Raw genomic sequence first — 18325 nt, forward strand, 5'->3', positions numbered from 1 at the left:
GAGAATTTTAGCACTGATCTCATTCATAGTCGGAAGTCCCCTGTTTTTTGATGTCATGAACTTGATGTGTATGTAAATTGATCAACAGGAAATATTCAGTTCACTGTAGCTCTGAAGAGTCTCCAGGTAAGAAAATCTGTGAGAGAGCATCTACCCCTGAATAGGAGGAACAAGAATTAGCATTGGGCATGATGTTTTCTGCTATCTTATACCAAAAATATAGATACAGGTTTGTGATAAGGATTTACCCTTCCTAGATCAACAAAATTATCCAGGTAATGTTCTCAGAAACAAGAGCAGATCAGAAAAGTACACAAAAACTTTGTAATATTATTGGTCACTAGGAAAACACAGTTAATAATGAGATAACACTACATGTGGTAAAATGTACAGGTTTTTTTTAAGGGCAATATTGTCTCCCCAAGTGTCCATGGGTTTGACAGAATTCTGGAATAGCAGAAGCCAGGTGGAAGAACTTTATCATCATAGATAAGATGAAAACACACTAATGAAGAGCAATGTCAGATTAGTCACTTGGAGGCTTTGACCTATAGTCAATTAATATTAATGGTCAAGAGACCATTGAGTTCTAAGGGACAAGATTTGTGGGTGGCTCATAAGCGTTTTCTTCATTGTGCACTTATCTGTCTAGTTTCAGAAAAGATAAAGATGAATAGAAGATTGATGTCAGCTGTTCCAATCCCTGATCCAATATTGTTAGTTTACTTTTTAAATTCAGAGTTATGTATTGAAGGAGAGACTGAGTCAATTTTAGGAAGGTCCTTGCACAGCTAGTGTATGTATTTGAGTAATGATTCTTCTACCCTTGTCCAAAGGGACATATAGCCATTTACCTGAATAACTGCACTGAGAAAAGGAAAATATTCACATATTTCATGGGATGTTTGGTACAGATTCTGAACCCACACACATACCTGCAGACCCAAAAAATCATCATGGCATCCCCTTCCCCTGATTAATCCCCTCATTAGAGCAAGAGAACATAGAAATTAGATCATTGATGTTTTGGTCCAAGTCTATCTTGCAGTGAGTTTAATGGATTCATTTACTCCCATTGCTTTCTCCTTCTTTCTTGAATGCATAGTATAGATGAACATTCCTAGCAGGTAGAAGAATTCTCATATTGGTGTTTTGACCTATAGAGTGAAAGGTAATTGTCATAGGAAATTCTCATCTTTGAGACAATGGGAAAAGAGAACATAGCTGCCCAAATGGGGAAAAGATAAGGACCAGTGAGGAAAAGGAAGTGCTAGGTAAAGCAGGGAAAATGGAAAGTGCACCAAGTTATTAATATTTTGGTTATTTAAAAAACATCTGCATGGGGCGCCTGGGTGACTCAGTCAGTTAAGGGCCTGACTTCAGCTCAGGTCATGAGCTCACAGTTCATGAGTTTGAGCCCCACATCAGGCCCACTGCTGTCAGCACAGAACCTGCTTTGGATCCTCTGTCCACCTTTCTTTCTGTCCCCCCCCCCCCCTACTTTCTCTCTCTTTTGCTCTTGCTTTCTCAAAAATAAACATTTAAATAAAATATCTGTCCACTGTATTGACTTTATGATTTTGTATGTCTTGATTGTCTTTAGTCCTCAAATATTTCAGAGTAATGATAATGTTTCTTTATAACTAATGGAAAAAAAGGAAAAGAAAGCAAGCAGGCTTTCAATGAGAAATTATGTGGTGGGGGGAAAGAACAGAAGGAGGAGTGACAATAGCAGCACATTTTGCAAAATTAGTTGGAAAGCCTCGGAGTAGTACCAATTAAACAAAAACTTACAGGATAAGAACTCCAAAGCCAAACTTAGAAAAGTAAAACTCAGAAAAGACAGGTACACTAAATTCTAGGAAGGTATGGACTATGCCACCTTTTGCTCATCTCTGTAATCCTTTACCTAATATAGAGTTAGTACAAAATAGGCATACAATAAGTATTTGCTTATAGAATAATTGATTTTCCTATGATGAAACTCGAGATGCACTGAATGTCCAGCATATAGTAGGCACTGAATAAATTTTTCTGAATTGGATAAATGAAAGGTGGAGCTTGGATAAGAATGAATCCTTTATATTCGTGTTTTTTGTCTGTTTTTAATGTTTATTTAAGAGAGAGAGAATGTGAAAATGAGCAGGGAAAGGCAGAGAGGGAGAGAGAGAATCCAAAGCAGGCTCCACGCTGTTAGCACAGAGCCTGGTGCAGGGTGGGGGGAGTTGTGCTCCATCCCACAACTGTGAGATCATGACCTGAGCCAAAATCGAGAGTCAGGTGCTTAACTGAGCCACCTGAAAGTGAATCCTTTATTATCCAAAGCTCAGTTCACTGCACTAAGCAATGGTTTTTGACTATTAATGTTTCATTTCAGTGGTGTTAGCCTGAAGTTGACTAGATTTAGTAGGCATATTTTTTTAACCTCGTCTCACTAAAATTTGCAACAAACCAATCATATAGCTAGATGTCTTGGTTTATTCAGTGCTCTATTCATATTTTCAAAAACAAAAAAAAAGTGTTGCTGGGCTCATGTCCCAGGGTGAAAGCCTGCTGTGAGAGGTACTAGTTACATACTAATGATGCATTCTTGATTTGCACTCTGTTCCTACTAATCTATATGATTGCAGAAGCAGTTACTACTGTCACTGTCAGCTTTGGAACTGAACAGTAGGTCCGAGTTAGTAGGTAATGATATTACCTAAGAAGATTGTACTTTTGACCTGCTGCTCAATGTTTATGATACATGGAGCAATGTCAAACTAATCACTGTGCAGAGATTGGAGAAAAGATAATCACAGGTACAAAGCTGAGTGCTTTGGATCCAATGACTTGTTTTCTCTTTGACTGTAGTGTTTATGCATTCATCCTAGATAATATTACAGAAGCCTGGAGAGTAATGGTCATAGATCTCATTTAAATGCTAGTGCACTTATGGTAAGGTTCCCCCCCCCCCCCCCCGCGGCCCCCTTAGGCATGGAAGTCTCTGTTGACCACAAATGAACACTTGCAGACTTTATAGTGATTTACATTTTGAAAGAGTCTTTGTAGAATAAATCTAGTAAATTATATTTACCACAGTAATATGTTCACTTAGTGCAGTATAAAGAAGACAGAATCCTTGCTTTGTGCAGTGGAAAGGCAGTAGAATCCTTGCACCCTATGGTATATAAATCTGTATAGAAAGACAACACATATTGTGACTTGCATAAAAGAAATGTCTAAGGGAGAAGTTTGTGAGTTGTTAAATATCTCGATAATGCTTGAAATTTCATTAATATTCTCTCACAACCTATATATGTAGATTACTTATATTTTATTCTGCTTGGCCTTTGTTTATTGTCGTTACTATTCAATATCTCCCTCTTGTTCCTCAAGTTCATTCAAAGTAGGATCCCCATAAATGGGAAATATGGCTAGAAATAATATTTTTGAGCTGCTTTGATGTTCCAAGTTTTTTATGTATCTCACTTCATTTTCCACTATTTTTTTTTCAATATATTTGAAAGTTTAAAGAGGAAGAAGCTGAGATTCAGAAGAGGTCACAAACTAGAACGTGAACCCATGTCCTCTTCTCTGAAGCATGCTAATTCCTGAGGACAGGGGTTGGTTTTTACCACAGGAGACTAATAGGCGGAGGCAGTGGTAGATGGTTGATGCCAATTAAGAGTGGGAATTAGCACCTGCAGGTAAAGCTGGGCGAGCGGTGTACTGGTAAACACTCAACAGCTGATTGTCCCACAAAAGCCCTGACTTGTAGTGTTGTCTGGTTCAATGCTATAAATACTATAATCCTGGCTGCTGTTAAATGATCAATGTAATGTAAATGAACACAAAGCTGGGAAGAGATGTGCAGTAGCACACCGTTATGTATTTTTTCCACCATGTCCATGCTAGAGACATAAATACCCCATGAGCATAGGTAACTATAAATGTAATAAAACTAATTTTTTATTAGTGCTCAATTTTTAATACTTATTAACTTTATTTTTAATATAATTTAGTTGTAGGTTTATGTTATTTTTTGTTACAGCTTATTTAACAACTGGCTTGCAAAAGAGCTGAACGTTTTAACAGTTATTTCTGACACCCATTATGAGCTGGTTCCTTTACATACTGTCCTGCTTCCCATAATAGTTCATATTCTGTCAGTCTGATACATTAGGTACCTTCTGCTGAAAGTGCGATGTCTGCTGTGTCCCTTTTTTCCTAATCACTTCTAGTGCCCTACCTTTTCCCTACCCATTTCTTTCACTGAGGCTGCTACACGTTGGTTTAAAGGGGAGTGAAGAAAGAAGTGGATAAGCACATGACATTCTCACAAAGAAACTTCCACGATTATCTCATATGTCCTTAAACTTCAGAGTGACTGATAGTTATTTTATTATTGTTTTTAAATTATGTGTATTTTTAGGAGCAGTTTTAAGTTCATAGCAAAATTAAGAGGAAGATAAGAAATATCTCATACACCCCCTGCCGACACACATGCATAGCCTCCCCATTAACGACATCCCCTTCCAGAGTGGTATGTTTGTTACAGTTGGTGAACCTACCCTGACACATCATTGTTGCCCAAAGTCCATAGTTTATGTTACGGTTCACTCTTGGTGTTGCATATTCTGTGGGTTTGGACAAATCTATAGGACCAGTACCCATCATTATAATATCATACAGAATATTTTCATTTCCCTAAAACTCCTCTGTGCTGTGCCTATTCATTTTCCCCATCCCCACCCCAACTCTTGTTACTCACTGATATTTTTACTGTTTTCATCTGTTTTCCAGAATAGTTGGAATATATTCCAACTATATATTCTAAATATATTCCAACTATATATTCCAACTATATATTCCAACTATATATTCCAAATATATTCCAATAGTTGGAATCCTATAGCACATAGCTTTTTCAGATTGGCTTCTTTCACTTAGTAATGTTAAGTTTCCTCCATATCTTTTCAGCATTTGATAGGTCACTTCTTTTCAGTGCTGAATAATACTCCATTTTCTGGATGTACCAGTTTATCCATTTATCCACTAACGTGCGTCACGTTTCCTTTGAAGATTTGACAATTATAAATAAAGCTTTTGTAAAGGCCTGTATTCAGGTTTTTGTGTGGACATGAGTTTTTAACTCCTTTTGGTAAATGACCAAGGAATTTAATTGCTGGATTGCATGATAAGGATATACTTAGTTTGGCATCTGTTTATTTCTGATAGAGAGGTATTTAAGTCTGCAACTATGATAGTAGATTCATCTATTTCTCTTGGCAGTTCTGTAAGTTTTTGCCTTATGTATTTGGATATTGTTGTTAGGTGCATACATGTTAAGGATTTTATGTTTTCTTGGAGAATTGGCCCCTTTATCATTATGTAATGACTTCTTTATCCCTGATAACTTTTCTTTCTTTGATGTCTGCTCTTTCTGAAATTAATACAGCTACCCCTGCTTAGAAAAAAATGTTTGGTAGATATTTTTCTCCATCCATTTACTTTTAATCTGTGTGTCTTTAGAGTGGTTTTCTTATGAACAATATAAAATTGAGTCTTGTATTTTGATCCATTCTGACAGTCTCAGTCTTTTAATTCCTGCATTTAGCTCATTGATGTTCAAAGTGAATATTGATATAGTTAGATTAATGTCTTCCATATTTGGTACAATTTTCTATTTGTTGCCCTTGTTTTTGTTTTGTACTCTTTTTCTGCCTTTGTGGTTTTAATTGAGGATTTTATATGATTTCACTTTCTGTATTTGCTTATATTTTGTAGTTCTGTTTCAGATCCAAATCCCAGTGAGTGAGCACTTGATCGCACATGGGTTACCTTCCCATCTCTTGACTGAAGGAGGGTAGCCTCTTTATCAACAGTCCTGTCAAAGGCTGCATCAAAGGGGTGTGGGTGGTAGTTCCCAAATCAAACCAGAGCACTCTTACCAAAATAATGTTCCCATGAGAAAGTCTTTGGCTCCAAGTGTCAATGTGACACATGGCTCCTTCAAGACCACATAGCATGTCGTTCACATTCATTTTGCCTCATTTGCTTCTTGTAATCCTAGGCATTCTTCAAGTATAAGTCAAGTTCTTTTTTCTCTGAAAAGTCTTTTCTGATTTATCTTCATTAATCTTTTTTTTAATCCCTATAGACTCTTTCACAAAATTTAGAAGTTAATTATATGTTTTTCAAAGCAGATAGAACGCTGATGTAAAAAAAAATGATGTTAGACCCAGCTTTGCCATTTCCTAGCTGTGAAAATTTGTTCAGTCAGACTTTCTGGGCATCAGTTTTCTTATCGCTAAAGCAGAAGGATTTTAATGTTTAATGTGTAATACTCTGTATTATACAGGTATAAAATGAGTGTGGTATAACTTCTAAGTGCTTCTAAGTGCCTGCAGAATTTTTAAAATTTCCTTTTGTGGGTACTCAGCAATGACATCATAAAATGCTAAAATGCCTGGGCAGATATAGTAAGAGGGACCTTGTATCAGTGACGAAAGTATGTCCTTTTTCTAGTTTTTTTTTTCTTTTTTAGTTTTTTTTTTTTAACGTTTATTTATTTTTGAGACAGAGACAGAGCATGAACGGGGGAGGGTCAGAGAGAGGGAGACACAGAATCGGAAACAGGCTCCAGGCTCCGAGCTGTCAGCACAGAGCCCTATGCGGGGCTTGAACTCACGGACTGTGAGATCGTGACCCGAGCCGAAGTCGGCCGCTCAACCAACTGAGCCACCCAGGCGCCCCTCTTTTTTAGTTTTCTAAAGGAAGGAAATGGGCATTTGTTAGTGGGAAAAAACAGAAAATTCAACCTTTTAATGATGTGGTAACACAATGATAGTTTTAAATTTGAATGAAATTGAAAGAATAAATAATGAAATTTTTGGAAATAACCCTACTAAGAAAATAAAGCAGAATTATAAAATCTGTTATTTTCAGGTAACACACAATTAAAACCTAATTAGGCCAAGTATAAAAGATCAAAGAAACTGCCAGTATAGTAATGGTTTTTGAATGAAGTTACTCTTATTCTAAAACTAAATATTTAAGATTCCTTCAAGGACTACAAAAAGGTACTACTTTATGCAATGATGTCTCTATAGCTTTATTTTGAATTGATATTCATACATTTATATTTTTTGTTTCATTTTTTTAATTTGATTTTCATATGCAATTACCATATTAATTTTTGGTTTACTTTTATTTTTTCCGACCATCTTTTTTATATTTTTTAAAAGTGTAAGTCTTAAAATTGAGTGTTGGAATAACAGGCAATATAATGGAGTCAGGAAAAATGACTCAATTTTGGGAAAAGAAAGTTATTATATTTAGCTTCCCAAAGGAAGGTTAGAGCCAGATATTATCAGAGAGTTAAAAGTGTTTTTGTAAAATTAAAAAAAAATGTTTATTATTTATTTTTAAAGAGACATCCAGACAGAATGCGAGTGGGGAAGGGGAAGAGAGAAAGGGAAACACAGGATCCGAAGCAGTCTCCAGGCTCTGAGCTGTCAGCATAGAGTCTGACATAGTGCTCGAACTCACGAGAAGATTATGAGATTATGACCTGAGCAGAAGTCGGACACTTAACCGACTGAGCCACACAGGTGCCCAGGCAGTTAAAACTGTTAAAGGCAATTTTTTAGAACCATTAAGGGGTCCTGCAATTAGGACTGTCCCGTCTGTTGAGTGGCCTTCTCTGTGTCAACATTCCTTCCCCAAGAGGGAATTCCTGGACCGCGGCCGCTACTTTACAAGCTATACCAGTGTTCTTCATGCACAAACAGGCCAAAGTGTTGCTGCAGCCTCTTTGGGCCACCCCCAATCCTCCATCCTGGTTGCTGTTGGTGTGGAAAAAACAACAACAACAAAACACTTTGATGTTCTTTCTGTGCTGCCTACAGTATTTCAAGCTGATTATAATCAATTAAATGGCCTTTGTAGACTCACCTTCATACTGTTCTTTCTCTCCCTGTTCTGTAAAAATTGCTTTTGAGGAAATAGATCAGTTGTCCATACTCAGCTGGAGTTCTCTTTCATGGCTCTGCCACCAGTTCTGGACTGGGACAAAGCATTCCCTGAATTATAGGGTGAGTTTAACTGTGGTGCCACTTAAAAGAGCACAACTGCTTCCTTTCTGAAAGACTGTCAGATGTGAGATGTTCTAGAAATACCACAGACTTCTTTGGAAGTTGGCCATATCTAATGCCCTGGATACTATCCTGTAACTCCAGCCAGGTTCTGTGCCAGCAACCTCGTGACTTGCCTTATTCTGGAAGCCAGGTAGTAACTTCCATTGATGTTCCTCAGGTTGCCAGTGGCTCAGGTTATGTCAGGCAGTTTGAAGCCTCCTTGTAAAGCCTTCCATTGTGAACAATGGCTACTCATGGTTTCCTACCTATCTCTGACGAGTTTGGTATCTGCTTTTAGATAAGTCTGAACACTAAGCAGCTCTGTTTGGAGACTAATAAACAACCGTGCTTCTCATGTGTGTCCAAAGGAAAGATATTCTCTCTATCTCAGCAAATTAGCTTGGGCACGGGAAAGAATGGCAGTGGTCTAATATTATAAGAGCAAAGGTGCTTTAGCCTGCTCCTTTTTGTTTTGTGCTATTTTTGTTTCATAATTATAGTCTGATATTGCTTCTAGATTTCTTTGGTTTAAAGTTTGAGGTTTTCTTCAACCTCTACTAGAATAAAAGTCTACTCATTTTTTTTTTCTCAACATTGCTAAGGAGTAGAAAAATTTCCAACTTCCAACTTTATTTCAAGATGATTTCAAAATGATTTGGCAAGGAAAGAAATATAACACGTGAGCTCTCTATACTTCGGAAGCAGCAAGAACCTGCCCACGAAAGGTATAAATGAAGTCTCTTTGGTCTCTCTCAGTTTGTGTATGCACTGTGAGTTTCTTCCTAATAGCTTCTGAAACCGAGGTTGATGGCTTATCTTCTTAGTTCAATAGATCATCTCCTTGAGGAAGCTAGGGAGAGAGATGGGGACCAGGAGACCTTCTGTCAGAAAACTTTGTCTTTGTGCATTTTCTTTTTAAAAATAATTTTTTGAACGTTTATTCATTTTTTTTCTTTTCAGGTCTTAGCAATTATTTTTTTGTCAGCAATTTTTAAAAATTTTTTAATATGAAATTTATTGTCAAATTGGTTTCCATTCCACACCCAGTGCTCATCCCAACAGGTGCCCTCCTCAATGCCCATCACCCACTTTCCCTTCCCTTCCACCCCCATCAACCCGCAGTTTGTTCTCAGTTTTTAAGAGTCTCTTATGGTTTGCCTCCCTCCCTCTCTGTAACTTTGTTTTCCCATCCCCTCCCCCATGGCCTTCTGTTAAGTTTCTCAGGATCCACATAAGAGTGAAAACATATGTATCTGTCTTTCTCTGTATGACTTATTTCACTTAGCATAACACTCTCCAGTTCCATCCCCATTACTACAAAAGGCCTTATTTCATTCTTTCTCATTGCCAAGCAGTATTCCATTGTGTATATAAACCACAATTTCTTTATCCATTCATCAGTTGATGGACATTTAGGCTCTTTCCATAATTTAGCTATGTTTGAAAGTGCTGCTATAAACACTGGGGTACAAGTGCCGTATGCATCAGCACTCCTACATCCCTTGGGTAAAGTCCTAGCAGTGCTATTGCTGGGTCATAGGGTAGATCTGTTTTTAATTTTTTGAGGAACCTCCACACTGTTTTCCAGAGTGGTTGCACCAGTTTGCATTCCCACCAACAGTGCAAAAGCATTCCCGTTTCTCCACATCCTCTCCAGCATCTATAGTCTCCTGATTTGCTCATTGTAGCCACTCTGACTGGTGTGAGGTGGTATCTTGGTGTGGTTTTGATTTCTATTTCCCTGATGAGTGATGTTGAGCATCTTTTCAGTGCCTGTTGGCCATCTGGATGTCTTCTTTGTGAAAAGTGTCTATTCATGTCTTCTGCCCATTTCTTCACTGGATTATTTGTTTTATGGGTGTGGAGTTTGGTGAGTTCTTGATAGATTTTGGATACTAGCCCTTTGTCCTATATGTCATTTGCAAATATCTTTTCCCATTCCATCGGTTGCCTTTTAGTTTTGTTGATTTTTTCCTTTGCAGTCAGAAGCTTTTTATCTTCATGAGGTCCCAATACTTCCTTTTTGCTTTTAATTTCCTTGCCTTTGGAGATGTGTCAAGTAAGAAATTGCTGCGGCTGAAGTCAGAGAGGTTTTTCCTGCTTTCTACTCTAGGGTTTTGATAGTTTCCTGTCTCACATTCAGGTCCTTCATCCATTTTGAGTTTCTTTTTGTGAATGGTGTTAAGAAAGTGGTCTAGTTTCATCCTTCTGCATGTTGCTGTCCAGTTCTCCCAGCACCATTTGTTAAAGAGACTGTCTTTTTTCCATTGGATCTTCTTTCCTGCTTTGGCAAAGATTAGTTGGCCATACTTTTGTGGGTCCAATTCTGGAGTCTCTATTCTATTCTATTGGTCTATGTGTCTGTTTTTGTGCCAATACCATGCTGTCTTGATGATGACAGCTTTGTAGTAGAGGCTAAAGTCTGGGATTGTGATGCCTCCCGCTTTGGTCTTCTTCTTCAATATTACTTTGGCTATTCGGGGTCTTTTGTGGTTCAATACAAATTTTAGGATTGCTTGTTCTAGCTCCGAGAAGAATGCTGGTGCAATTTTGATTGGGATTGCATTGAATGTGTAGATAGCTTTGGTAGTATGGACACTTTAACAATATTTATTCTTCCAATCCATGAGCATGGAATGTTTTTCCATTTCTTTATATCTTCTTCAATTCCTTCATAACTTTCTATAGTTTTCAGCATACAGATCTTTTACATCTTTGGTTAGGTTTATTCCTAGGATTTTATGATTCTTGGTGCAATTGTGAATGGGATCAGTTTCTTTATTTGTCTTTCTGTTGCATCGTTCTTAGTGTATAAGAATGCAACTGACTTCTGTACATTAATTTTGTATCCTGCGACCTTGCTGAATGCATGTATCAGTCCTAGCAGACTTTTGGTGGAGTCTATTGGGTTTTCCGTGTATAATATCATGTCATCTGCAAAAAGTGAAAGCTTGACTTCATCTTTGCCAATTTTGATGCCTTTGATTTCCTTTTGTTGTCTGATTGCTGATGCTAGACTATCCAACACCACTAGGTTAAGCAACAGCGGTGAGAGTGGCCATCCCTGTCATGTTCCTGATCTCAGGGGGAAAGCTCTCAGTTTTTCTCCATTGAGGATGATATTAGCTGTGGGCTTTTCTTAAATGGCTTTTATGATGTTTAAGTATGTTCTTTCTTTTCCAACTTTCTCGAGGGTTTTTATTAAGAAAGAATGCTGAATTTTGTCAAATGCTTTTTCTCTATCGATTGACAGGATCATATGGTTCTTTTCTTTTATTAATGTGATGTATCACATTGATTGATTTGTGAATGTTGACCAGCCCTGGAGCCCAGGAATGAATTCCACTTGATCATGGAGAATAATTCTTTTTATATGCTGTTGAATTCGATTTGCTAGTATCTTATTGAGAATTTTTGCATCAATATTCATCAGGGATATTGGCCTGTAGTTCTCTTTTTTCCTGGGTCTCTTTCTGGTTCAGGAACCAAAGTAATACTGGCTTCATAAAATGAGTCTGGCAGTTTTCCTTCACTTTCTGGTTTTGGAACAGCTTGAGAAGGATGGGTATTATCTCTGCTTTAAATGTCTTGTAGAGGGGCGCCTGGGTGGCGCAGTCAGTTAAGCGTCCGACTTCAGCCAGGTCATGATCTCGCGGTCCGTGAGTTCGAGCCCTGCGTCAGGCTCTGGGCTGATGGCTCAGAGCCTGGAGCCTGTTTCCGATTCTGTGTCTCCCTCTCTCTCTGCCCCTCCCCCGTTCATGCTCTGTCTCTCTCTGTCCCAGAAATAAATAAACGTTGAAAAAAAAATTTTTTTTTAAATAAAAAAAAAATAATAAATGTCTTGTAGAATTCCCCAGGGGAGCCATCTGGTCCTGGACTCTTATTTGTTGGGAGATTTTTGATAACTGATTCAATTTCTTCACTGGTTATGGGTTTGTTCAAGCTTTCTATTTCTTCCTATTTGAGTTTTGGAAGTGTGTGGGTGCTTAGGAATTTGTCCATTTCTTCCAGGTTGTCCAGTTTGTTGGCATATAATTTTTCATAGTATTCCCTGATAATTGCTTGTATTTCTGAGGGGTTGGTTGTAATAATTCCATTTTCATTCATGATTTTATCTATTTGGGTCCTCTCCCTTTTCTTTTGGAGAAGCCTGGCTAGGGGTGTATCAGTTTTGTTTATTTTTCCATAAAAACAACTTTTTGTTTCATTGATCTACTCTACAGCTTTTTTTTTTTTTTTTTTTTTTTTTTTAGATTCTATATTGTTTATTTCTACTCTGATCTTTAATTATTTTTCTTCTTCTTCTTCTGGGTTTGGGGTTTCTTTGCTCTTCTATTTCTTCTAGGTGTGCTTGTTAGATTTTGTATTTGGGATTTTTCTTGTTTCTTGAGATAGGCCTGGATTGCAATGTATTTTCCTCTCAGGACTGCCTTCACTGCATCCTAAAGCATTTGGATTGTTGTATTTTCATTTTCATTTGTTTCTGTATATTTTTAAATTTATTCTCTAATTGCCTGCTTGACCCATTCATTCTGTAGTAGGGTGTTCTTTAACCTTCATGCTTTTGGTGGTTTTCCAGACTTTTCCTATTGTTGATTTCAAGTTTCATAGCATTGTGGTCTGAAAGTGTGCATGGTATGATCTCAATTCTTTTATACTTATTAAGGGCTGTTTTGTGACCCATTGTGGATCTATCTTGGAGAATGTTCCATGTGCACTCGAGAAGAAAGTATATTCTGTTGCTTTGGTTTGCAGAGTTCTAAATATATCTGTCAAGTCCATCTGATCTAATGTTTCATTCAGGGCCCTTGTTTCTTTATTGATCCTGTGTCTAGATGATCTATCCATTGCTATAAGTGGGGTATTAAAGTCCCCTGTAATTACATTCTTACCAATAAGGTTGCTTATGTTTGTGATTGATTGTTTTATATATTTGGGGGCTCCTTTATTCGGCAAATTTAGCTCTTCCTGATGGATAGACCTTGTAATTATTTTTTTTTCAACTTTTTTTTGGGGGGGGGGGGACAGAGAGATACAGAGCATGAACGGGGGAGGGGCAGAGAGAGAGGGAGACACAGAATCGGAAACAGGCTCCAGGCTCTAAGCCATCAGCCCAGAGCCCGACGCGGGGCTCGAACTCCCGGACCGCAAGATCGTGACCTGGCTGAAGTTGGACGCTTAACCAATTGCGCCACCCAGGCGCCCCTAGACCTTGTAATTATTATGTAATGCCCTTCTTCATCTCTTGTTACAACCTTTAATTTAAAGTCTAATTTGTCTGATATAAGTATGGCTACTCCAGTTTTCTGTTGAGTTCCAGTAGCATGATAGATAGTTCTCCGTCCATTCACTTTCAATCTGAAGGTATCCTCAGGCCTAAAATGGGCCTCTTGTAGATAGCAAATAGATGTTTTTTTTTTTTTTAATCCATTCTGATACCCTATGTCTTTTTGTTGGAGCATTTAGTCCATTTACATTCAGTGTTACTATTGAAATATATGGGTTTAGAGTCACTGTGATGTCTGTAGGTTTCATGCTTGTAGTGATGTCTCTGGTACTTTGTAGTCCTTGCAACATTTCACTCACAGAATCCCCCTTAGGATCTCTTGTAGGGCTGGTTTAGTGGTGATGAATTCCTTCAGTTTTTGTTTTTTGGGGGAAACTTTTATCTCTCCTTCTGTTCTGAATGACAGACTTGCTGGATAAAGGATTCTTGGCTGCATATTTTTCCTGTTCATCACATTATTTCCTGCCATTCCTTTCTGGCCTGACAAGTTTCAGTAGATAGGTCTGCTACTCTCTTATGTATCTACCTTTGTAAGTTAGGGCCTGTTTGTCCCTAGCTTTCAGAATTTTCTCTTTATCCTTGTATTTTGCCAGTTTCACTTTGATATGTAGTGCAGAATATTGATTCAAGTTACATCTGAAGGGGGTTCTCTGTGCCTCTTGGATTTCAATGCCTTTTTCCTTCCCCAGATCAAGGAAGTTCTTAGCTATGATTTGTTCAAGTACACCTTCAGCCCCTTACTCTCTCTCTTCCTCTTCTGGAATTCCTGTGATACGGATATTATTCCATTTGATTGCATCACTTAGTTCTCTAATTCCCCCCTCACATTCCTGGATTTTTTTTATCTTTCTTCCTCTCAGTTTCCTTTTTTCCATAATTTTCTAATTCACCTATTTTCTCCTCTGCCTCTTCAATCCATGCTATGGCCACCTCCATTTTATTTTGTACCTCATTTATAGCATTTTTTAGCTCCTCATGACTATTTCTTAGTCCCTTGATCTCTGTAGCAATAGATTCTCTGATGTCCTCTATGGTTTTTTCAAGCCCAGAGATTAATTTTATGACTATTATTCTGAATTCTTGTTTCATTACATTGCTTAAATCATTTTTGATCAATTCGTTAGCTGTCACTACTTGCTGGAATTTCTTTTGAGGAGAATTCTTCCATTTTGTCATTTTGGGCAGTCCCTGCAGTAGCTCCAAACTGCAGGGCACTTCCCCTGTGCTGTCTGGAGTAACTTGTGTTGGTGGGTGGGGCCGCAGTCAGACCTGATGTCTGTCCCCAACCCACTGCTGGGGCCATAGTCAGACTGGTGTGTCCCTTATCTTCCTCTCTCCCAGGGGCAGGACTCTCTGTGGAGTGGTTGGCCCCTGTCTGGGCTACTTGCACACTGCAAGGCTTGTGGTGCTGCTTCCATGGGATCTGGTGTATTAGCTGGGGTGGATCCACAGGGTGCACAGGGGTGGGAGGGGCAGGCTTAGCTCGCTTTGCCATTGGTGGTTCCCTGTGGGAGGGGTCCTGCAGCACAGGGAGGGAGGCAGGCCTGTTGGAGGGATGGATCCACAGAAGCACAGCATTGGGTGTTTGTGTAGGGCAAGCAAGTTCAGTGATAGGAACCGGTTCCCTTTGGAATTTTGGCTGGGGATGGGAGAGGGAGATGGCGCTTGCCAGTGCCTTTGTTCCCCCACTGAGCTGAGCTCTGTCCTTCCAGGGCTCAACAACTCTCCCTCCCTGTGAGATCTCTCCCCTGAGAGCAGAGCTGTTGACTTTTAACATCCCAAACGTTAAGTCCCGCTGGCTGTCAGAACTCATGGAGTCTGGCCCCTCCGCATTTGCAAGCCAGACTTCGGGGGCTCTGCCTTGTCTAGTGGGCTGCCCCTCCACTGCCCCGGCTCCTTCCCACCAGTGCCTGTAGCACACACCGCCTCTCTTCCCTTCCTACCCTCTTCTGTGGGCCTCTTGTCTACACTTGGCTCTGGAGAGTCTGTTCTGCTAGTCTTCTGGTGGGTTTCTGGGTTATTTAGGCAGATGTGGGTGGAATCTAAGTGATCAGCAGGATGACAAGGTGAACCCAGAGTCCTCCTACGCCACCATCTTCTGAGGTCCCAGTTAACATTTATTCATTTTTGAGAGACAGAGACAGAACAAGAGCAGGGTAGGGGCAGAGAGAGAGGGAGACACAGAATCCGAAGCAGACTCCAGGCTCTGAACTGTCAGCACAGAGCCCGATGTGGGGCTTGAACTCACAAACCATGAGATCATGACCTGAGCCAGATTGGAAGATCAACCAACTGAGTCATGCAGGCTCTTGTGTCTTTGTGCATTTTCATGTAAACTTGCAGAATCTCTGTTGTTTGGAAACCATAGTGCAGGTGGTTGGTTTCCATTGCCTCTTGTGAGATGCCTCTTGGATTTCACTTTATTTCCATCCTTGGGAATTAGCTAGTAGCTGTGGTGAGAGTTTGCCTTAGAGACACATCCTCAAAATGTTGAGATTTTTGCTTGGAGCAGCAGCAGGTAGGTCCGTGTGTCCAGAATCTGTTGTTGCAGATGATGCTGCAGACCTGAAACTACTGATCCTGGGAAATTAATTTCGGGTTTCCTCCTGCAATCTCCAGGGCCAGGGGGAAAGAAAGGAGAATGTATTGGGGCTCTACTTGCCCAATAGCTAAGGATAAGCCTTTCTTCTCTGGGGGAAAGAAAAGGCTCTAAACACAATGCCCTGCCTTTCAAACTCATGCATATTAAGGTTTTTTGTTTTCTATAATTTCTGCCACTTATTTCCTACCACACTGCAGCTTCTTTCAAGAAGGGAAGTTATTATGTATTATTTTTGGGTGTGTGAAATTCAGTTTGCATTTGGAATATATGTGAAATTGGGAATTTCTCCTTAGGTCCATGATCATGATATTTTATTATTATGTTTGTATTAGTAATTTCTATACTTTGAAATAGGGGATCTTTATGATTAGAAAATCTGTAAAATTAGTTTAGTGTTAAAGTTATGATAATTTTCATATACTTGAAAGACACCAAAATTATAATAATATTAATAAGTCTTATGCTACTTTTTATAGCTTTATGAAATACCTAACCTATGTTAGGAGTGAAATTTATCAGTCTGTATTTTGGCAGCCTCTGACTCATGTACTATTGTAACTTCCACAGAGAGAATAATCCTGACATTGAAAGAAAAAATTTTTGAGAAGCAAGCTTTAATTTATTCTGGTTCACACACAGTTGTACTTAAATGCCACTTCACCTAGAAAATTAGCATGTTCCTTTTCGACAAGAGGTTTGGCAATAAAACTAATTGGCTAAGGAAGAACCATTTCCCAAGCAATGGGAGAAACATCCAACATAAGCCCATGGAATCAAAAGATTAGTTTATTTACTAGAGTGCTTTATTTACTTAGAAGTATAGAAAGATATATAGTTACAGTGAACAAACTCTTGGAAAATACAGTTATTCATTTCTAGAATATTATTATTCATTGAATGAATATTATTATTATTAATAGGATATCACTTTTGTTGACTAATGATTCCCAGTTACAGAATTGGACATCAACCCACTTTCTCACCTGACAATATAATTTCAAAATAGCTGTTGGCTTTATGTTAAAAGCCTTGAGAACGTAGGAGTTCAGGTTAATCATGACCACATAGAAGATGAATTTCTTGGAAGTCTGACATTCACAGTATCACCTTTCCATTTATACTTAGGTCTAGGATAAGTGATAAGCATATTACTAGGCTAGATGAGAATTCATAAATATATAATAAGTACATGTAGCTCATCATTTAGTAGGGTGTAGTTCAGTTGTTAACTTACAATGTTTGGAAATACAGTACAAAGAATTATAAAATTAATGTTGGCCAAACTAGGTTTGAATGACAACTATAATAATTATTGTATTCTTTTGGAAAGATATATTTCTGATATTATATCTGGCATCTGTAAAATGAAGAAAACTGTATATACTCTTTACCTTACTTTGATCCATTCTGATGGAACAGCTGTTAATAGAGGCCAACTGTATTAAGAGAAAAAGTGAAGTGATTACACTTTTCAGAAAGTGGCAAGGATGATAATGAGTGGGAAGGTGTAAGTTAATAAATGGAGATTGTAAGAGCATTTGCATGTATCGTCTTGCATACTTTAAAAAACATTTTTCAAGTTTATTTATTTTGAGAGAGAGAGAGCATATACAGTGGGGGAGGAACAGAGAGAGAAAGAGAGAGAGAGAATCTCAAGCAGGCTCTGCACTGGTACTGCAGAGCCCAATGTGGGGCTCAAACTCATGAACCGTGAGATTGTGACCTAACCCAAAATCAAGAGTCGGCCACTTAACTGACTGAGCCACCCAGGCAACCCTCCTCTTGCATACTTTTAAGTCAGTTTAGGTTCATGGGACAGTCAGATGTACTTACATCTGGAGTCTGATTCCCATTTGCAGCATCAACTGTAAAAATACAAGTGTCATAGGACCTGCCATGTACCGTAGTACAGATTACTGCTTTAAGAATGTTTCTTATTCAGCGGCGCCTGGGTGGCGCAGTCGGTTAAGCGTCCGACTTCAGTCAGGTCACGATCTCGCGGTCCGTGAGTTCGAGCCCGGTGTCGGGCTCTGGGCTGATGGCTCAGAGCCTGGAGCCTGTTTCCGATTCTGTGTCTCCCTCTCTCTCTGCCCCTCCCCCGTTCATGCTCTGTCCCAAAAATAAATAAATGTAAAAAAAAAAAAAAGAATGTTTCTTATTCACCTGTACATGACTATCATTTTTATTGTATTACTTAGTATTTCTGGACTGTGATATCACTCAAGAATGGGTTGCTCACTGATCTTTACAGGGGTTACAATGACATCTTAATAGTATTGATCATTCTAGCAAATAAACATGGTATAAAGAGTAAAA

The 18325-nt window shown here is 38.7% G+C and overlaps 1 protein-coding gene across 2 annotated transcripts in view; it reads left to right on the forward strand.

Moving 5' to 3' along the window:
• The window catches only part of LOC125175775 (arylacetamide deacetylase-like 2), a 181646-nt gene that overhangs the window by 120303 nt on the left and 43018 nt on the right, over nt 1-18325 (forward strand). The gene's annotated exons all lie outside the window — the stretch shown is intronic.

This window comes from Prionailurus viverrinus, chromosome C2, assembly GCF_022837055.1.
Source record: "Prionailurus viverrinus isolate Anna chromosome C2, UM_Priviv_1.0, whole genome shotgun sequence".
Classification (NCBI taxonomy): Eukaryota; Metazoa; Chordata; class Mammalia; order Carnivora; family Felidae; genus Prionailurus; species Prionailurus viverrinus.